Source organism: Stegodyphus dumicola, chromosome 3 (genome assembly GCF_044657685.1).
Source record: "Stegodyphus dumicola isolate Sdum_Otavi_A_Nest chromosome 3, ASM4465768v1".
NCBI lineage: Eukaryota > Metazoa > Arthropoda > Arachnida > Araneae > Eresidae > Stegodyphus > Stegodyphus dumicola.
In genome coordinates, this window is record NC_140770.1 from 28,481,832 (window position 1) to 28,505,218 (window position 23,387).

Consider the following 23,387-nt stretch of genomic DNA (forward strand, 5'->3'; position numbering starts at 1 on the left):
TGCAGACTTTAAGATATAATTTGAATCAAATACCATGCCAACAACATGCACATCTCAAGTAAATAATAGTAACATAATTTCTGTTGTTGCTGTGTTAAAGTAATGTGAAGTTGATGATTTTCTGTGAATGCAGTCCTAGTTGCCATCTATAATAAACTTTCATTTCTAATGTCCATTGAACAAGGGATCCTATGTTATGTATAGTTTTAAATGTGTCATACATAAAGCATTCTATTTGTTCATTGCTCAATAATAAAGTGTCAATCATGATCAAGTTCTAGTTTGTAGAGTAATTGAGTCGATTCTTTAATTATACCAGAAGACATCTGAAGGGCACAAAAACGCACTTTGCCGTTAGAAGGAGTGTTAGTGTGAGGGGATAAATTGGCAGAGTGAAGTTCAAATAAATATTCTTTACGCCAACGTTTCCAGAAATGAGCGATGACTTGTCTGTATCTCAACATTTTCGTGAGAACAATTTTGTTTGATTTGAGTTCAGCTGAATAGTTGACATCTGGCAAGGAATTCAAACACTTACCAATCAGAAAATGAGATGGGGTAATCGGAAGAGGTTCGTTGTTATCTTCATAAAGATAAGTCAGAGGACAACTGTTAATAACAGCTTCAATTTCGGTCGACGTGGTTTGAATTTCCTCATAGGTGAGGCATGATCTGCGGAGGATTTTCTTCAAAGGGGTTTTAGCAGAACGTACCATGCGTTCCCAAAATCCGCCCCACCAACTAGCTTCTCTCAAATACTGATTAACATGAGGTTGAGAAATTCGACTCCAAACTTCAATTAAAAAACAATCTGCCTTTATGAAGGTTTTCACATTGTCACTAATTTTTTTTACATAGTCCTCTTCTGAATGTGAATCGTTTAAGGGCCAGTGTAAAAGTTTCAGTGCTCAAATTACTTGCTACCTCGAGATAGACAGCACGAGTGAATAACATGATGAATGCCTGTTTTTTCTTTGATATAAATGGGACCGGCAAAGTCGACAGCACAGGTCAGAAAAGGAGGGGATTCAGTTATTCTGACCTTCAGTAATGGAGCAATATCTTGTTTTTCAGAGGATGCACTGAACCTTTTACAAATCATGCAATTTTTTAACACTGTTTTCTGCCTTTAATTATGAAATATTTTTCCCTCAGATGAGCTAAGGTACATGTAATACCAAAATGGAAAACTTTTTCGTGAGCATTCTTAATTAATAAGTAAAATTTCCGTCTGGCAGGATCCAAGGATGTTTTTCCCTTTGAGAAAACTCATAAAATTGAAGTCTTCCCGAAACAACAAACCGTTTTCATCAAATTTTGCATTCAGATTGTCTAACTTAATCTTTTATCAATAGGCTTTTCATATTTTAGATACGTAATTTCACGATTAAATGCAATTTGTTCTGTCTGTTTTATCCAATATAACTCCACCTTTTCAGTTTCTGAAGATGAGAGTTGGCCTGAAATTTTAAATTTCCTCTTATCAATATTTAAAAATCTTGAGACCCATGCCATAATATCGTAAACCTTGTTTAAAGAACTAAAATTCTCTAATTTTAGTAACGAATCTGGAAATGCATCAACAGCACAAGACAATTATGTAGAATTTGAATTAGATTTCTTTTCGTCTATAACATCATTATTAATAACGATATTTTCGAGTTTGGGCCACATGTGACTTGCATTGAATAATCGTTGAGGACCATAAAACCATAACTTGTTTTCGATAAGATTATTCAATTTTTAGCCTCTGGTTAAAAGGTTACTTGGATTATCTTACCCAGGATATGATTCCAAATTTTGGAATCAGTTAAATATTGAATTTCCATAACTATTCGCTCCAAAGGGTTTCCAATTCAAAGGTGATCCCGTAACCCAGTGTAGTGTTATGGTTGAATCCAACCATATGTAAATGTCCAAATTCTGGGAAAAAACACCTTTTAGATATTTGCTCATTCTTGCTGCGATTAACGCCCCGATAAGTTCAAGGTGAGGAATGTTAGACGTTTAATGGGTGAGACTCTACATTTAGCCCAAATTAGGCAGGTTTTAATTTCATTATCATTCGTTATGTTATGGAAATAGGCCAACAGCTTCATAAGCCTTAGGGCTGGCATCTGAAAAAATGTGAACTTGTATTTTATCAGAAAGTTCATAACCTTAAGGGAAATATTTTCGAGGAATTTATTGCACAAATTCCGAGATCCATCCTTCAAATCATTGGGCAAAACAGTATCCCACTCCAAACCTCCTCGTCATCCTTCTTGTACAGTACAAAGTCCATAATCCGGAATGATCTATTATCCGGACCTCAAAGGCACAAGCTTGCACATGTGCATAAAGCGTTTACCCATGCGCGCTTCCGAGATAGAAAGTGATGGAGAGGTTATTGAAAGTGAAAAAATTTCGATTGACAAAATAGTCTGTATTCTCGACTCGGCAATTACAGGACCTGAACGGTGGAACTTTGTAACTGAACAAGAAATTGTCTGTTTATAGAATTAAAGAGAAACTATTAGCACAAAAAGCGAAGTAACTTGAACAACTTACATTGAAATACTAATTCAGAAGTTAAACAACAAAAATCGGCGTTATATTTTCACAGGACTAGTTTCGATGATTTTACCGAAACACCATCAGAGTTGCCAACTCTCCCAATTTAGGCGGGAGACTCCCGATTTTCGACCGCTCTCCCGCCAACCCGATTTACAATATATCTCTCCCGACTTTTTCTTATTCTTAATATTTCTCACGATTTTTATGGAACTTGGCTTAATACTTTGTTATATGAACAAAAAAAAAGCGATTTTGGACATCTGAAAGCAACTGAATTTTCTCTAGATTATATCTAAAATGAAACCTTGCGAATCAGATGAGAATTTCTGCTTTGTGATTGACAGCATACGTATCCCGAAACTTCGTTCTCCAGTTGTCCAATGGGCATCGAGCTCCACTGCGTGTCATCTGGCATATATTAGCCAATGAGCACAAAGCAAGCTCAAGGGCGTTGGCCATTCTTTGGATGTTCTTTCGCTATTTCGTTCATCTTGTCCTGAGTTGTGTGAGTACACGTGCCTTTAGGAAATAGTTTTAGAAATTATCGTCTTTTGATATGTCTGCGAGAAAGGTGAAATACTCGTGCACGCTTCAAAAATCGTACACAGTTGACTTTCCTTCCATTATTTCTTCAAGGAAATGTAATAAATTTGCGAGGTGTACCATCTGTCATTGCGATTTTTCGATTTCGCTTGGTGGAAGGGCAGATGCTCTCAAACATGTGCGTACACAAAAACACAAGGACAACATGAGTTGTTTTGAAAAAATGAAAATTTTTTCTTCGGAAACAAAAGGCCAAAATGTGATTAATGCAGAATGTCTGTTCTCTGCCTTTTTACTGGAGCACAACCTGCCAATGAATGCATCGGATCACGCTGCAGCTTTATTTAGAAAAATGTTTCCCGATAGTGAAATCACTAAGAAATACTCAAGTGCAAGGACCAAAACAGGTGCAATTGTTAAAGAAATGGGTTTGAAAAATAAATCTTCAGTTATTGATTGCATTAAAACAGCTCCGTTCTGCCTCTCTACCGATGGAAGCAATAATACCAATTCAAAACTATCCAATTGTTGTTTCTTTTTTTAATTCAGAGTCTTCAGAAATTGAGTGTAGTTTACTTTCTGTCCCCACTTTAGAAGGACATTCGACAGGCTTTAATATAGCACAGCTAATTATTAAAACTTTAAAAGAAAATGCAGTCCCTCTGGATAATTGCTTAGCGCTTGGTGCCGATAATGCACCAGTAATGGTAGGCTTGAAGGCTGGTGTTGCAGGCATCTTAAGAAAGGCAAATTCAGATTTGCAGATTATGAGGTGCACCTGTCACCTCTTAAATTTAGCAGCTGAAAAAGAGGCAGCTTCTTTACCATTAAATGTGGATGAACACATTGTTGATATTTATTATTATCTTGAAAGGAGTTCTAAAAGAAAGGAAAAATTGAAACAGTCCCCAACAGCTGCATAATACTGAAATGAGAAAAATTTTGATTTTTTGTAATTTCTGCATCATTCAGCAATTCAACTGGCAGTTCTCAAAATAATACTGCAAAATATAAGCGTAAAGCTGATACAAATTTCTCTCAAAATAAAAAAAAAAATTGCTCAACACACGAAACATTTTCCGATTACTGTAAGAATATTTATGTTTTTTTCTTCGGACCTTAACAAAGCTTTTTGCTCTTTTTTACAATTCATTTTGCCAGCATTCGATGTTCTGAACACAATTCTACAAAGCAGAATTCCATTAATTCATGTTTTGCAATCAATGATTTATGATCTGTTTAAAGACATTTTATCAAAGTTTGTAAAACCAGTCTGTGTTTTGTCGTGTAATTCTATATATGATGTGATTTATGGTGAAACAGAAAATCAGACGAAAGATGAAGATTTGGTAATAGGAGCTGCAACTACAAAAGTAGTGGAAGAACTTTCAGAAGAAAACAAAAGTAAGTTTTATCTTCATGTTAGAAGTTACTTCTGTCGAGTATGTGATTACACACTACATAAATTTCCAGTCAATGATGAAGTGATTTTGCATGCTAAAGTTGCTGATATTTCTGCTCTAGCAAATGCATCTTTTTCTGATATAAGGTACTTTTTGAACAGATTTCCTGTGTTACTTCGTTTAGTCATGAAAGATGATGATATTGATGTTGATACTGATATACTTCAGACGCAATTTTGCAGTTTACAATTAGAAAACTTGGATGAAGTTATAAAATCAGCTAGGATTGACACCCAGTGAAGGTTAATTGGAAAACTGAAAGGTGCTGATGGAATTTTAAAATATAGTGAACTCTCTAGAATTATGTTGGCCATCTTGACAGTTCCCCATAGTAATGCAGAGTGTGAGAGGATTTTCAGTGTTGTTGCGAAAACGAGGACTAAATTTAGATCTAATATTAGTGATGACACATTAGAAAACTTTTATTAGCGAAAGCAAGCCTACGTGGCAATTGCTATGAACAAAATTATGAAGTTTCTTAACGAGATTTTTTTTTTTTTTTTAACGATGAAAGTAATAAAAATGTTTTTTATGTTTAAGGTATTTTTGTTTTGCTTGCATTTAAGACTTAGTAACTATTTAAGTTAATTCATTATTAAAAACTATATTTTTATCATTTAAAAAGTCTTTTTAACATTGTGAAAAATCTCCTGATTTTTGAGTGTCATAGGTTGGCAAGTATGCACCATTGTGTGCTTTTGCAGCTCAGTAATTATCTACATTAATTTGAAGTTAAATCGTAATTTAGAATACAAGTTTAAATGCACGAATTATTTCAATTTGTACGATAGCTTACTCAGAAGTTATGTAAAACCGCAGTGCTATACTTTGCTAGTACATTCTTAGAACTAATAAATTTTACCCTTGACTTTGCCTTTTCTATATTTTCGGGTGAGTGGTTTGATTGCATCCTAATTGACTTAATTACCACGAATGGCCTTAGGTCATAAAATTGAACTATCTTGTAAACATTCTATGTAATTATATGCCAATATTGAAAGAAACAATGAATCTGATAGGAAATGGCTGTGACTTGTTTTCAAAATAAGGTGTAAAAAGTTACCATTGAGGACATTCCGTTTGGCATCAGTTGTTGGCGACTATCGCTTGCGCCGCCAAAACTGAAAAGTACCGTATTTTAGTACATAATTTCGTTGTCTGGCTTCTCATCCCAGTTCGCTGTTTAATTAGAATATGAATTTCCGTCGTCATTTTAAGTTAACAGTTTAACTTAATTAATCAATAAATTATCATAGAAATGATAAAACAGCTTACCTTGAATCGAAACATTCCAGTCCAGTCGTCGGACGCCAGCAAAAATGAAGTTGCATAAGGTAAGCTTTCGTCAATCGTATTCGTAATCAAAATAAGACTTTCAAATAACAAATTTACAAAAATTATCATTATTTTTACCAAGGATTTAATGTCGGTTCAAATCAAAACTATCCGGATATAGCACCAGAGACTCGCTTCAAACCCTTATCTAATCTTCTAGACATGCAAGAAGAAAAATTAAGGGTTACATTAAAATACTTGAGATGAATAAATCGGCGTCACACCGCAATACAAGGGGTTTGTAACAACTAACAATGAAAACGATTCTTGCTCAGTCATTTAGCTTTGTGATGACTCGATAACATGAACATCTTTTTTAAGACACATTAACATACTGGGTGTCCTAAAGACGACTACAGTTTTCAAAAAATTATAACTGGGGTTTTTTTAAAAAAAAAAAAAAAAAAAAAAAACAGCTTAAATTTTTCCTCCCAGAATTCCTGGTTTTAGTTCAGAAATTTTTCAGCAGATGGTGTTGCATATAGTAAACCTGTAAATAAAAAAATACTAATTGAAAATCACATCACAGATTTCCAAAAAATTTTAATTGATGAAAATTAAAATATTTTTTAAATGTGCATGAACAGCCAAAATCTTGTTTAATTAGGACAAAATTAGCAGACATTTCTGTAAAGTGGCTAGAGGAATAGCTGCACATCACTAATCAAGTATTCTCTTTTCTGATGTACTGCATGCATCACCCCAAATGAATTCTTGTGAATACGGTGGTTGCTCTATTCCCTTTCCTAACATGGGTAATTTAGAGCAGTTTCACAGTTATCAAAACATTCCTCTAAGAAACTGAAAACTTCAGCAGTTCAGCGAGGCCTTGGACAATCTTGCCATGAATCAGGATATGACATGATTCGACCAAAGCATTTTCAGTAGGTGCAATGTTTGAACATACAGTTCAGAAGCTTCCGTGATCATGTAAAAATTGTCCAACTGTATCTTTTCTAGAAACATCTGCCCTCCCCCACACTTTTTGAGAATAGATTGTGGAACAAACTCATAAGGTTTCCCAATTTAACTTATTGACCAATCTAATTGAGAGGGAGATATGCTTCTGAAAATCGTATAGAGTTCACATCAATCACTTCGGGTATTTCATTCGCAGACGTATTCCTTTTCTGTACAAATACTAAATTTTGTACTGAAACAAGGTCAGGCGGCACTTGTGCACAGCTGTTTTGCTCAAATGATATACAGCTGCAGTTTTTCAGACTAATTTTTTAGCCTCCAGTTGTTTCCTCCTGGGCTTTTGCAATAGTCATCCAACAATTCCTTTCTCATCCATAGCACTATCTGTTGGTTTGAATTTCTTGTTACTGTATTCGGTTGCAGGCCATTAGCAACTTGGAATTTGCTCTGAAAGCTTCTTATTGCTGTAATGCTCTCCCCAAGTCAGTGAAAATCCTTTCCTCCAATGAATATGCCATTTTCATGTAGAATCTGCTGTTCAGCTTTTTACTTCTCCTCTAGTCCTAATTAATGCTCTTCTTAAGTCAAAACATCAACCCCTTCCGTAGATGCATATTTTGATGTTTTGTATACATCAAAACTGGAAAGAATGCTAAAAGGGACTTGATCTCCAAAACCAGGAAATTGTCACATCAATTTGCTGTAAAACTGTTTTTCTGTTATAAATTTTTGAAAACCATCAGTAACTTAGGACAGCCAGTAGCTATCAGTTCTCCCGGTTTTCACTTTTTACCAATTGGGGAAACTGATTTTCACCAATAAATGAAACTAGTACATAAATTTCATTCCTGTAGTGATTTTCACCGTATTTTGTCTTTCGAAATTTTATTTGTTCTGAATTCTCTTGGATTAAATATTTCCAGAATTTAATATGAAGATTCAGTCAATGTATAGTGGATTAATATTTGTATTTAAAGTTAGTTTTTTTATTTGGTAAGTTACCATGTAGTAGTTGTTTTTCAAGCTTTAGTTTGTACTCAGTTTTCTCAATGTAAAATAAAAGTTTAGAAGAAATTAGAATGCAACAGAATAAATAAACAGAAATATTTGACTTTTTAAATTACTTTTATATATACAAAACTCCAATGAAAAAAATACTCCAGAAAGAATTAAAATGAAGTTTTAAAAAAGCAGAGACGAATCTGCGAAATTACTGAAAAGAAAAAGTCGAAACTACAATGAAACATTTCTTCTTTCTGAAGGTCATAACCAATACTTTCTCTAAGAAAGGAGTATATCTAAAATTAAAAACTGAAAATAAAATTTAAAAAACGTGTTAATCTCACCGTTTTGAAGCCTTAAACCTAGTTCATTAATGAGTTCCGATTATATACTTTTAGTGCGGCCGATTGCAAACGGAAAAAGAGGTGCATGTTACATCAGTTCTATATACGAAATTTAACGTTCTGAGGCTCCTCGTTGAGTTCTGCAGGATAAAGACATCATGAAAAAATCTCTTCTGAGTTCATTTTAAATCAATTTTATAATTCGTTTAGGGTAAAAGAGTCCTTACGTACAGTTGTTACGCAAAAACATCGTTAAATTGCATTCGATAGTGATCAGAATAGAGATTTTCGTTGAAATACGATACCCGAATTTTTCGCGATTTCAATACTTACAAGGAAGTAAAAACTATTTTTCATTGTTAAAGTTTACACCAAAATCTAAGGCCAATTTGGCCAACGGGCATGAAAATACTAACGTTGCTGTGCCAACGGACATTTCAACTGCTTTTAAGGCAAAAAAAACGCACAACTTACCAACATATAAGCACAAAAATGCAGTGCTCACCAAGTCGGGTATGTGTAGTGTGGCCGATTGCAGAAAAAAAGGGAGGTGCACAACTAGATGTTATAGCAATCCCATATACAAAATTCCTGGGGTTGCTCGCTTTTGAGTTATGCAAGATACACACCTGCCAACTTTTACGAATTTTTCGTAATTTTTACGAAAATGCGTTTGTCTTTACGATTTTACGATCGTAATCCATTTTTTACGATTTTTTTCCTTTTTCAGGTATTTTTAGTGATTTTTGTCGAAATTTTAGAATTTTTCGCCAATTCAGCGATTTTCGCCAATTGCATCGTGTTTTACCGCCATCTACCGACTACTTCGAATCCAGTAACCTGCGGTTTCTCTCAACTCGCCGCTAAACCAGCCAATCCAATGCGCTGAACTTGTGGAATTACTCAGCTCGTATTCTGCGAGCGTGGATTGTGGCATTCTGTCTGTTTTTTTTTTTTTTTTTTTTTTTTTTTTTTTTTTGCACGTGCTACAAATTTTCTTAATACGTCGTTGTTATGAAATGAGTTAAAAAAAACCGTACTCTCAATATTTTCAGCCGCCTACAAAGCCGAACAATTAAAGAATCCTTCAAAGGAAATAACTGCATTTTGCAACGTGTGCGTGTGTGACTTCATAATAAGTCACGGTGGAAGAAGCGACATTGTGAAGCATGTTAAGTCTAAAAAGCATGAAGTTAATGCTTCGGCTTCGACAACGTCAAAGAAAGTGGATGTTTTTTTTTTGGCAGAGTGTTTGTTTACTGCATTCCTCATCGAACACAACGCTTAGCGGATTTTCAGACGGATGTTTCCGGACTCCAAGATTGCTCAGAAATATCAAACCAGGACTTGTAAATTCTTTGAAAGATCATGAGAAAAAATAATTTTTTCAATGTGTCAGAAAGTACTTTTCCTCAGCCTGTGATACATTTGTAAGGAAGTTTCCTTTGCAAAATGAAGTTCTTTTAAATGCTGAAGTGGCAAATTTGAAACAAATTGAAAATTCATCTTTTGAAAAGATTCGTTTTTTTATTGATAAATTTCCATTTTTGTTAACAATTAAAAAAATGAATGCCATAATGATGCTTTAGATGAACTACAGAACCAATTTTCTGCTGCACAGTTTGAAGACTTTGCCAGTTCTGGAGAAGATAGACTTGATGTCCTCATTGGTACCTTAAAAAGAATAAAAAGAGCTGATGGAACACCAAAATATGATAGACTAGCAAGAGTTTTATGTGCTATTCTCGTAATTCCACACAGTAATGCTGAGTGTGAGAGAGTCTTCAGTGTTGTGAAGAAAAACAAAACTATGTTTCGTTCTTCAATTTCACCAAAAACTCTAGAAAACATTTTAATTGCTAAATGTTATGAGGAAACTAATTGTTTCCAAAGAATTTTTGGCTAAAGCCAAAAAATGCTCTCTAAATTCATTGCAATAATTTTTTTGTGTAACATTAAGTTCTTGTTTTATGTTTCCTAATAAATTTTTTAGTTACTACTTAATTGAGATTTACTAATGTAAGTACAATTTTCTTTTTTCTATTTGTATAATTTTTTTTTTTTAATATCAAAGCATGATATTAATTCTTCGTGTTCTTCTGAATTTTGGAGAAATCTTCTGAATTTGGGGAAGAAATCTTCTGAATTTTTATCTTTAGAGGTTGGCAGGTATGAAGATAAAAACGAACGTCGAGAAAAAATCTCTTCTGAATCTATTTTGGAAACAGAAAATTACGAGTCCTTTATTCTGTCTGTACGAAGAGATGTTTCCCCAAAACATTGTTCAAATGGATTCGAGAGCAATCAAAATGGATATTTTCTTTGAAATGTGATCGCCGAAATTTTTCGCGATTACAACAGTTCCTTTACTTCGCACAAGGAACTCCAGAGTCCTTGATTTAGTCCGTACTGACAGATGTAACGCAAAAAAGTCATTCAAATGGATATTTTTTAAATATACACGAAATTTTTTGACGTTACAATACTTCCTACAAAGCAAAAAATTTAATTAAATCTAAACATTTTATGATTTTAACAAAACATGGCATTCATCTTCAAATATATGTTTGAACTCTTTATTATTGCTTAAAATGAATAATAAATGAGAAGCTTTACATTCAGGAATTACTGTGATACAGATAACTTAGTGTAGAATTATATAAACTACTGATGATGCCAAAAGTCAGAATTTTAAATTAGCTTTCAGATTAAGTTTTTAATTTTTTTCTCGTAAATACGTGTAAAATTTTAGTTACATGAAGTAAAATACGAAGAATTTCTTCCAACAGCAGAACAAAAAGACATGTTACATACATTTTGGTCATGGTTAACTTTCATAGCTGAACGTTAATGCAAATGTGCAACATTTTTTTTATAATTTAGCAAATTGTATTCCAGGATATATCTTAGAAACCTGTGTAATGTGTCAAACTGCTTCTTCGGAGATATTAATAATCATTCTTTCATTATCTTTAAGTTGATGGGCTTTAGTCTTCTGAAGAGTTTGTTTTTTGAATTATCAGTAACCAAACCCTTTTTATGGACTTCAAAAAAAGGGTTTGGTTACTGATAATTCAAAAAGCATCCAAAAAAAAAAGGATTTGGTTATTTCATAGGTTGTTTCCTGATTTCACTTAAGTCACTGTTTTTTAGTCTGCCACCCACTCTGAGTATCTCATCGTCAACTAATAGTATAGCAGCAAAGTGTTCGAGACGCGGTGTAGATATACACTTAAGATGCGCAACCTCGGGTTTACTAATGAGAAGTTTAAGTTCAGAGTCACCATAAGAAGTAATGGATTCATGTAGCTCCATATGCCCTTTTCAAGGTTTCAGCAGATCTACGTAGCTCCACACTCACAGACTGTTCATTCAGAACACATACTGGGATACTGATTAGGTTTACAGCCTATAAGGAATTAAGAAAGCTTTTTGACTTAACATATTTCTTTAATGGAAGAGTATCACACCAGTTTAATTTTAACAACCGTAATTTTGGTGAAAACACTTTGCAATTGATTGGACCTATCAGACCTAAGGGATAAAATATTCCTTCTATTTAAGATAGCACACCTCGTTTGGTATATATTTTTTCACTTTGGTCTATGATTAAATTAAACCCAAAACAATTTGTTAGTGGTTTCCAGTGTATACCTAAAGTTTCAGTATCATTAGTGAGTGAATAATCAGCTTCTGTAATCTCGTCACACACATAAAGAATTGATTATTCACTGACAGTTTGTGAAATTCTATGCCTAACAAAGATACTATAAACTGTTGTTCTTAGCTTTATCTAGACTATTAGCTCCTGTTAAGATGTCGTCTGTGTGGACATCTTGTAACAATATAGAAGATGCTTATGGAAAGTCATTTCCCTTGTCTTTGGCTAACTGCGGCACCGATTTTGTCGCCAAAAAACGTGCACTGGTTGTGCCATATATCACACTGCATAATTTATACACCTTCACTAGATCGTGCATTTCAGCTTTGAATAAAAATTCGCAATACAATAAATCCCATTAGATAGGATACATCAGTATCATCTGATACATGGGGGGGTAATGTTACCCGCGTTCGTAAGTCATACGTGCCCCCTGGGTGGTGCTAAATGAGTAACTGCCACAAAGTCCTGTGGCATTCCGGGGTTTATGTCTGATGATGAATAATCTTATGACGACCCAACGAAGCGCTCCTCCCTGGGAAAACCGATAGTTGTGGGGAGGATCTGAAATTCCGAGTACCTTTGATCTGGAGAGAAGGGGTCTTAGAGGAAGCAGCCATGTAGAGGATACAGGAGAAAAACTGAGTTTTGCGTCTTAGGCCGCCAGATAGTACAGGAGCCCGGGGCAGCCTAACCAGCAGCCCGGCGCAACCTCCTGGCTGCTCTATCAGCTGGTGTATAATCTCGCCTGCCTTGTAGTTTCAGGTGGTGCCTGGATGGGGTCCTGCATGGCAGAGCGGGGGGGGTCTTCCGAGGTCACTGCTGGCTGCTGAATCCGGGGCTAGCCCCTCCAAACTAGCTCTTTGAAAATCGGAAGGAATTTTTCTCCTCCTTTCTTCAATCAAATACCAAAATGGATGTTAAGAATACAGAATCACATGAAAACGCATCCTCTGAAACCCCCACTATAACCACAGTAGCTCCTTCTGAGGGAGTGAATGCGCCCTTGGGTGCTGATGCTCTTCTCTTTAGGACTACAGAAACCAGAACCGCTGGTGAAGGGGTGAATGTGCCTTTGGACACGGACGCCTTGAACCCGGTGGGGATAGATACTGACTCTTCGGTCAGAAGTGCTGTGGCAGATGCGCAAGCGGATGACCAGTCACCAATAACGGAGGTTGTAAATAAAAGAAGAGAAAAGAGACAACACCAGAAGGATCGGAAACGGTTGGAGAGGGCCATGGAAGGGATCTCGATCACCGGGGAGAAGGAAGCAAGGCAGAAAAACAGATAAAGCTGGGGCCTCTGGAGCGACCTCCAAACTGGTGAAGGAGAGTCTTCCAAGCAATGAAGATTCTCGTAAGAGAGAACATATTGCTGGTGACACCCAGGAAATTGCCCTCAAGAAACGACGGCTTTATAGTCAAGCTGTGACGAAGGCAATTACTCTGCGGGTCGTCTGCAAAGATGAATCCAGAGAGACATAACGTCAGGGAATTCGGACGTCAGGGGATCGTCAGGATGACCGAATTATCGACGGCTCCATAACCACCTGTAGGGTTCACAAGACAGTCCTGCAGCCGAATGGACTCCATTGCGTGTGAGGGCTAGGAGACTGGGGACGTCATAAAGACCCCAATCAATGATCTACCTGGTCCTGAAGAAAACCATCCTGGTTATCCCGTTGATAGACCCCCCATGAAGAGGTTTTTCGTTTGGTTTCCTGGTAACAGGTCACCAAAAGATAACATCAAGCTCTGATGCCTGTAACAAGGGCTTGGATGTTAAGAAAATCGCCATCAAGGCAGTCATCCCTGGAGACGGAGGTAACGCTCTGGTGCTGGGAGTGGAACCTGAGCTTATGGATTACCTGGAGGCCCAGAATTGTAAAATTTTTTGTGGCACTGTACAGCTGAAGGAACCGAGACAACAGGGGAAATCAATTCCTCCGCCGAAGGATCCTCCGAAGAAACAGTTGATGGAAGAAGGGGAGACCGAAAAGGAGTCAGAACCAGAGCCTTCTTTGGAGGCTCTGGGGAAGACCTCTGAATAAGTTTCCCCTGTCACGACTTCAAGGGTGGTCGTGGCTTAAGGAGGCGGCTTTTAACTAAGTCTCTCCTAAAATCCCTCAGGGTAAGTTCTTATCTTTCATTTAACCTGTTTTAATGGTTAAGGTTAGTCAGCTAAACCTGCAGCATAGCAGAGCAGCTTCATACAATTTAGCTGCTCAATTAGGTAAACAAGGCACTTTTTTGCCTTAATTCATGAACCTTGGGTATACAAGGGTAAAATCCTTGGTAGGCCCATGAACGCACATTTCTTTTCTTCAGAAGGACCTAATAAAAGACCTAGAACCAGCATTTACATTTCTAAAAATATAAAGGCTATGAAATTATCTCAATTTACATCAGAGTAAATTGGACATCAGAGTTACATCAGAGTAAGAGGACTTGAGTGCTATTTTAACCAAGGCATAAACAGTTCACTAAGAGGAAACATTTGTTTCTGCTCGGTTTACATGGCTTATGACCTCAACATTCCGCAAGAATTCATAGATCTTGTGAGTTTCTGTGAAATAAACAATATTCCTATGGTTATTGGTGGCGATGTTAACGCTCATTACCTATCATGGGGCAGTTCTGATACTAATCCTAGAGGAGAAAAACTCATGGAACTTATAATGAATACCAACCTAACTTCGGTAAACAGGGGAAATCGTCCCACCTTTGTCAATAGAAGAGAAGAGGTCATTCATCTCACACTAACTTCTGATATTTATAACTTTATTGAGAATTGACGTAAGTGACAATCTCTCACTTTCATACCATTGCTTTATACAATTTTGTATTAGAGATGAAATTCCAGATGAATTTTTCAGAAACATTAAAAACACAAATTGGGACCTTTATATGGACTCCCTGGTTTCTAATGTCATTAACCTTCAGGTTTTAGACAATAATAGTTCACTCGAGGAGCTTGATACTCAAGCAAACAACCTGACAAATATCATTATTGAATCTTATCATGCATTATGTCCCTTCAAACGAAGGAAGTACTCTTCTAGCAAGAGAGTCATGTGGACCAATGAGCTTGAAAGCCTCCGCCTAGAGGTTCGGAGAGCTCACAGGAATGCAGTCAGAAATAAATCTGAAGTTAAACGGTCTAAGTTTAAAATGAAATGTAAAAGTGAAATCAGGAAAACTAAATATAACTCAAGGAGATCCTTCTGCACAGATATTCTGTCCTACCATGAGACTGCCAGAGTACATAAGATTCTTAAGAGGTCTCAGGAGTCTCATCAGTTATGCAACCAGATGGCAGTTATACTATAAACCCTTTGGATACATTTTCGACCATGTTGAATTTTCATCTGGGGGACACAAGTGTAACCTCTAACCCCCAGGAAAACCTATTGGAACTCCTTCATAGTCCATTAGATTTGGATTTTGCTAAAACAATAGTGAACTTTGAAAAGGCTAAAGCGGCCCTAAATGTAATTTTTCTCTTTAAATCTCCAGGGAACGATGGCATTTACTCAATTCTGCTTCAGAAAGGCTGGGACATTTTTGGCCACATTCTCGTGAACATATTCGAATCCAGCTTGGTTTTAGGATATGTTACAAAGGTGTGGAAAACTTCACGAGGTGTGTTTCTCTTCAAACCAGGAAAAGATACATATGAGAAACCAAATTCATTTAGAATGATTACGTTACCATCTTTTGAGCTTAAGCTGTTGGAGTGATTGATTTTCTGGCACTTCCCGTCAAATAATCTGAACCATACTTTTGGCTTAGACCAACACGGTTTTAGGTCTGTCTTCTCTACTGAGTCAGCCCTACACCAACTGGTGTTTAGAATAGAAAAAAACAATTATAGACGGACACTGTGCCATTGGGTTTCTATTGGATATTGTAGGAGCCTTTGATAACATCGGCTTCGAGAAAATACATACAGCCCTTATTGGAAGTCATATTCACCCTATGATTACTAGATGGGTCAGCTTTATGATTAAAAACAGGAATATCTGCGTTAGTCTCACTGACTGTGAAGTAAAGAGAGATATTACTAAAGGGTTTCCACAGGGTGGTATTCTTTCTCCGTTCCTGTGGAACCTGGTATTCGACATACTCTTAGTACTTCTACGGGAGGAACCCGGCCTGACACAAGCTTATGCAGATGACCTTATTGTGTTACTACAGGGTTTCAATATTGGAACCCTACACAATCAAGCTCAGCAAATCTTGAATAAAGTATCACACTGGGGCGAAACAAATAGCCTATTTTTCTCTGCTGAAAAATCAGAGGTCATAGTTTTCACGTGAAAAAGGAAATGGAAATTGGCAGATTTGTATCTGGGTAACCAGATTATTAGACGTAAAGAATGCGTTAAATACATAGGATATTACCTGGACAGTAAACTCACGTGGATCACCCATATAAAAGAAAAGGCACAAACTGCCACAAATTGTACTAGTACTTTGCAGGCGAATGGTTGGTAAACAATGGGGCCTTAACCCAAAATATACTCTATGGATTTATACTGCCATAGTTCGGCCAATGATTTCTTGCGGATGCATGGTCTGGATCAATGTTATTAACAAAAGCACATATTTAAACATTTTACAAAAGGTGCAAGCTTGCCTATGCATTAGTGGGGCTTTAAACAGCACCCCTACTGCTGCATTAGAATTTTTATTGCAAATTCCACCCTTGAAATTATTCTTAAGCGGAGAAGCAATTAAAGCCATGTATAGGTTGAATAAAAATGGCACATGGTGCCAAAGGACAGGTTTCGGTCACAAAAGCCACCTGAAAAGCCACATTGACATATGCCTGGACTTGGGCAATGAGATCCCTATAATACATATGCACTTAAAATCATTAAACTGTAAACAGTTTAAGAATTTTCCGGTAGAAGTCAATGCACTTGCGTTAAATATGACTCTCAAGGGTGTATTATTTCATTCAGAATGCAACACACAATGATGTGGAATATATTTTACATTTGCTTCCTCAGATTCTATTACTTCTTCCATATACTCTTTCATTATTCTGTGTGGAATCGCCTAGGTCACAGAAAATTTAAACATTTCGCAGCAATTCACAAAGACACGGCGGGTCTTTTTTTTAATGGTATCTTTACTGCATAGTTTGCGGTTTCAGTCCTAGAATAGTTTTTTTAGGAAATGCTCTTCACAGTTTTCTGCATTAGAGATCTCAGACTCTCTGGGTTTTGGATTTCCCAAAACTCCTTTACTGCTCTTTCTAACTCCAAATTATCTGTAATAAGCCCACAATGTAATTTACTTTCCTCTTTAGCAAGAAGAATCCCACTTACAATATAGCCGAAAATTTTGTAATCGTAAATTTAAATCCTGAAGGGAAATTTGACCTGGTTTTAAAAGCTCTAGAAATATTCTGCCCCTACAAGAAATTGGGTTGTAAATTGGTAAAGGAATTATCTCAAAAAAATTGTCATCTGCAAAACTGATGTTATCAGAAACATTTATTTTAAGAGGCTTAGAGGGAATTATATTCAATAATTATAGGAACCACCGAAACTTTAAATCAAAACTCTTATCTATATTTAGAATAGTTTCACTAACTCTAGATTTTATAGTCAATTTCCCCCTTTAATTGAAGCAAATCTGCTAAACTTTTGGTTATAAAATTTGAATTGATACTAACATCTAACAAACCTCTTAACTTTAAAAAAGTTACCCAATACATCTTTAATCAAACAAACAAAACGCAAGATTGCACGTTGTAAATAAATTTTGATCAGTACGCGGTTTAGCGTGCAAAGGTTAAAACGATGAAGATGAAGTGTCCAAAGTTGAATGAATATTTTTATCGCGAGTGAAATGAGAAGTAACGTGATGCTTCTGATTACAAACACCGCAGGAGAATTTATTTCTGTAATTAGTCACTTTACGATTCCTTAAACAGTTGAAATATAGCTGTTTAGATTTTGCAAGCTGAATTCTATTATTTGCTGCTATATTTTTATAAATACGGCATTTATACAAAGGATGATTTTCATCGCAAGATAAAATATATTTCGATTATTTTACATTGGATAATTGTTGATTGTTTTAACGTTTTAAAGTCGATTACATTTCTCAATTTCAAATAATAATCCCAACTTGTAGTTAAGTTTCATTCGTCATTCTTTGCTTCTTCCTAAAATTTTCTAAACAAATTTGGGAAAAAGGCTCGAATTCGCTTGTCTTTGATTAATCTCCCAGTTCGTCATCTTTAATATATGTAATATAACATTTGTGGCTTTTCTCCGAAGGACTTTAGAAGAATTTCCGATTTAAATTTCTCTGGAGTATTTTTAGAAGTGAAGTTAGAAGAAGAAGTTAGTTTAATTAATGTTTATAAATTGTTATTCAATCAATAATTATTATATAATTAATTAATTATAGTGTTATTGATAATTATTAGATAATTAATTATTATTTATTGAAGTTATTAACAATTAAAATTAAATAAAATGTAAAGAGATAAATTGAAATTTAATAAGCAATTTTTAACATAATTTTATTGTCAAAATAAATTTAAAAGATAAAATTTCTACTAAAATTGTTGGTACTTTTCCGTTTCGCGGGCGCAAATCTCGCCAAGCAGACTTTATTGGCGACAATATACAGTATATGCATAAAAAATGTTAACAAATGTTAGTCTAAAATTTTTTTATTTTGAAGGCATAAACCTTTTATTATCGTTTCAAATTTTGTAAAAAGCTAATAAATTTGTAAAAAAACATTAATTTAAGAGTTTACTATACTTTCATGGTTCAACATCCTGATTTGCCGGTTCATATCACGTGACCCCAAGTAATCTCATCTCACATAAACTACGCTGCAAAATTCTAATTCTCTCAGTAATTATGTACATTAATTTCAAATTAAATCTTAATTTGTAATCAAGTTTAAATGCAAGAATCATTTCAATTCGCACGATTAGCTTACACAGTCAGAATATATATAAAACCGCAGTGCTTTACTTCGCTAAAGCATTCTCATTAGAATGGATGAATTTAAGCCTTGACTTTGCATTTTCTATATTTTCGCCCTAGCGGTGTGATTGCATCCTAATTGACTAAATTACCGTGAATGGCCTTATGGCATGAAACTGAACTGTCTGGTAAAATTTCTATGTAATTAATTGTATGTCAATATTGAAAGAAACAATCAATCTGATTAGAAATGGCCGCGACTTGTTTTGAAAATGAGGCGTTAAAAGGTTACCAGCGAGGATATTCCATTTGGCATCAGTTGTACCATTATTGGAGACTTTATCGCCTGCGCCGGCAAAACGGAAAAGTACCAAATTGTTATTTAATTACATAAAAAAGAGCCGCAGCCTTCTTATTCAGGGCTCCGGTGCGTTCCGGCTAGAATTATGAACTATTTCAAAAACTAAGAAGCACCGGAGCCGATATCCGGTGGGCTCCGGCACAATTTAAGCTCTGAATCGTAGGGGGGGAGTTCTTTTATCATCACAAAAATTAAATATACTTAAAGTATAGCTGAAGAAAATTCCAGGGTGAAACAAAATGAGGGTATGAGCGGGTGGAAACAAAAAATGAGGGGAATTTTGGTGAGAAAGAACGTTCTCTTTGATCGCGGCTTTCTGCTGATATAATTATAGCCATCAAGCAGATGTGTGTTAGGGGTACAATGAGTCCTGAATCTCACTCCTAAGGCAAAGAATATGTATTATTAATTACATGGTCTTTAAAGCTAAGTCATTCATCAAGAATCACTCCGAGATATTTAGCGGACGAAGAGACTGGGATGATATTATTTCCAATTTTTATATCACTATTTGTTCTCTCATTTTTCCTGTAACGACGAAAGTGAACAATACTGCATTTTGAGGTATTAATTTTTACCTTCCAGAGCTGACACCAGGCGGCGACAACGTTCACGTAGAGTTGGAGGTTGTTTAGAGCTAACTGCGGGCTTCTTGATTGCGACAAATGTGTCATCTGCATATTTTAGTGTTTTAGACCCCAATGGATTAGATAAGTCATTTATAAAAATATGAAAGAGCTTTGGTGCGATAACTGAGCCTTGCAGGACCCCACTTTGTATTACTTTCTTCTGTGATAGAGTATCTCCAACCCGAACTTGAAAAGTTCTTCTTTTCAGATAAGAAATCATGAGCTTCACAAAACTGATGGGGAACATGCAATTATTGATTTTATAGATCAGGCCGTCGTGCCAGTCTGTCGAACGCTTTCTCCAGGTCTAGGAAACACGCCACAACTCCTGTCTTGTGAAAACAAGCTCTGGAAATAAATTCTACAACATTAAGTACTTCGTGGGTCGTGCTGTGGTGCTTTCTGAAGCCGAACTGCGCTGGGTCGATCAGATCAAGGCGTTCTAGGTGACTCGTGATTCTTGAGTTAAGAGCTCTTTCGAATACTTTCCCTATTCGCCGGTAAAAGGCTGATGGGACGATAACTGGTAGCTTCCGATGGGTTTTCCCCAGGTTTTAAGATCTTAATAATTATAGAGTGTTTCCACTGAGAGGGGAAGTAGCAGTTTCTTATGCACGCATTAAAAATGTTAGCAAGTAATACGAAACATCTGTGGGGAACGGCTTTTAAGGCCGATGTATTTTTCGTAGCCGTGGGTCTATTAGCCTACGCGCAGCGCGAACGAAAGACACACACACAGACAGACTCTTTCTTTTATTATATGTAGGGATTTCTTTCAACGCGCGCATGCGTGAAGCATACATTACGCATAGCCGAAATTAGAAAATTGCAACCAGAAAACTATTTGATGTGTTTTCGTGATATTTATAATGACGAGGAAATTGATTTAAACCATATCGGGGTACATCGAGATGAAATACTACCTTTAGTAAGGAATTATAAGCCGAATAAAATAAAAATTTCTGCCTTGAAGATAACGATAGTGCTGACATAACAACTTCCAGTTCATTGCGCGCCGCGACGTCCCCCCCCCGCGCAGAGCAGCGTGAAATTGATAAACAGATTTCGGAATGGTTAGAGAAACAGATCACCTCTCTGTCACTTTATCCATTTTTTGCTGCAATTCCACTTTTTGTTTGATGGACATCGAAACATGCTTTCGCTTTGTAGATCCTCTGGCAGCTCCAGAATCGGAAACTCTTTTTGACTTAATCGAAAGTTCAAGCTTACTTTTTATAAAATTGCTCTAACAGTCTGCAAAAAATAATAAGCCGGATCCAATTAGAAGATTAAGGAATAACGCAATCTGCAACATTAACTGAAATAGATAATTAGATAATTTTAGCCTAGCTTATACCGTCCGTTACACATTAAATGCGCATGGGCAGAAAGTTTGTAGCTTTGAGGTCCGGATTATGGACTTCCAGATTAAAGACTTTATACTGTATATTAGCGGAAGAAAAAATTGACGAAGCAGATTTGATGGAAATGGCATCCGAAGCCGTAATTAAATTGATTCTGAAAACACTAGCACTGATGAAGATTATGCAGTTAATAATTTAACATTAAAAAAATTAAAAGAATCTCGAGTCATTTTTCTTGACTGCACACCCTTTCACTGAAATAGGCCCAAAATTCAAAAGGGAGCTGCAAAACAGTCTAGTTCCACATCGAGAAATTTACATTGACGCAGTAAGAACTTGTAAGCAAAATAAAATTAGATTTTTTTAAAGAGGGAAGAAAATACCAGATAAATGAAGAAAGAAATTCTGAAAATGAAAGGGATTTCATTCCACCGAAAAAACGTTCTCGGTTGATTATACTGAGCAGTGACAGTGAAGAAATGTATTAAACTTGAGTTGCGTTAAATTATAATCTGGACTAATTTTTGTTTTGTGTTGTACATATATGTATATGTTTAATAAAAATTAAGTTGTTTATGTAGAATAAAAAAAAAATACTTTTAATAAGTTTTCGGAACGTAACCCCCCTTTTTATACTGGCTCTGTGTCTCATACAACACGGCATTTTCAAGAAACCTATCTACCGTGTTATAAGAGGGTTACTTTATTACAAATTAATAAAAAAAAAATCTGAAAGGTTTCGGTCGCCCAAAAGGGTTTGTTATATTTTTTTTATGTTTTCGCTGATCTCGCAGTCTACAAAAGTTTACTGTTACACTCACTCCAACTAACATTTTGTCTTTTTTAGCTTTATTATTAGGCATCATTTCCTTCGCACTTACACCATGTACAGTTCAACAGTAAAATTTTAAAAGCAGCATAGGAATTTAATTTTAAAATTCCCGATGCAGCTTTAAAAATGCTTCATTCTGTACACTGCTGCCACTCTGCGTTTTGAAATCTTTGAGTTTGTAAATCAAAAAGTCGTTGAAGTTTTCCAATATATGACATAGATAACAGAAATTCGGGCTTCCACATGCACGTTTTCGCGTGGAAGACTACGGTATTCAAAATTTGATGGCTGCTGTTATTCACAGTGCGAAAAACATATATCATTTACGCACATTCTTCATTATTTAATTTATTTAAATGTAAAACAGGGCAATAATATTTGCTGGCAACACTTTGAAAAATGATGCAGCCATTTATAGTGGACTTAGCGTAAAATTCCATTTTTAGACTAATATCTTATTGGAAGCTAACATCCCTTTTGAGTTATAAATTTTGAGTTAAAAATGGGCAGTTCTATACCTTTCATTCTACTGGGCGGATTGACGAAATTTAAATTGGCATTTTTCACGTCTTAAAAGCTCTACTTAGGATATATACAACATTTATATATAGCGTTGTTCCAACACTCCTATTTTGATATAAAATCGGACTTTTCCTGAAATGACATAACTTTTATATATATATATATATTGATAGCATGCTTCAAAACCGCACCAGTAGGTTTTACAAAAATTAGGTCTCAAAATTTTATCTCCTCATTTTTAATTGAATATCATATAAACTAACTCACTCACTTTTTTCTGAATTCAAAATTTAGGCTCAATCCAGATAAAATGCCCATGTTTTCCAGATTTATTTTTAAAATTTGTATTTTTTATTAATTTTTAAACATTTCAAAATTTGATTTGTTTGAAAAGTCTGTTTTAAGACTATTATTTTGTTTAAGATTGTTCAAGACAACACAATCCGTGAACCACACTTAAATTTCCAAATAAATTTTTACGTATTATTAATCATTTGGAATTTTTATAACATATGAAAAGCAATTTTTTAATTTACAAGAAATATAAAAAGTTTCAATATATTTTTTCTTCTTTGTTAAATTTTTACCTTGGTCTTGTCTTGCTATATGCTGCCTTATATATATATAAAGACAGAGAATCTTGGCTTTTTTACTTTACCTTCATTTGAATCGAATTTTCTAAAACTGAGAAAGGTTTGATTAATTTTAAAACATAATCGTTTAAAATGATTTTTTTTAAATACAAACCTTGCTGTACAAAAAGTAAACTAAAAATTTTTTAGTATTTTATGAATTGATATTATATTGATTAATCACAAATGAATTAAACTTGTTTCATTATGTTTCATAAAGCTTGGAAACCTTTGTATGTGATTTACAAAACAGACACA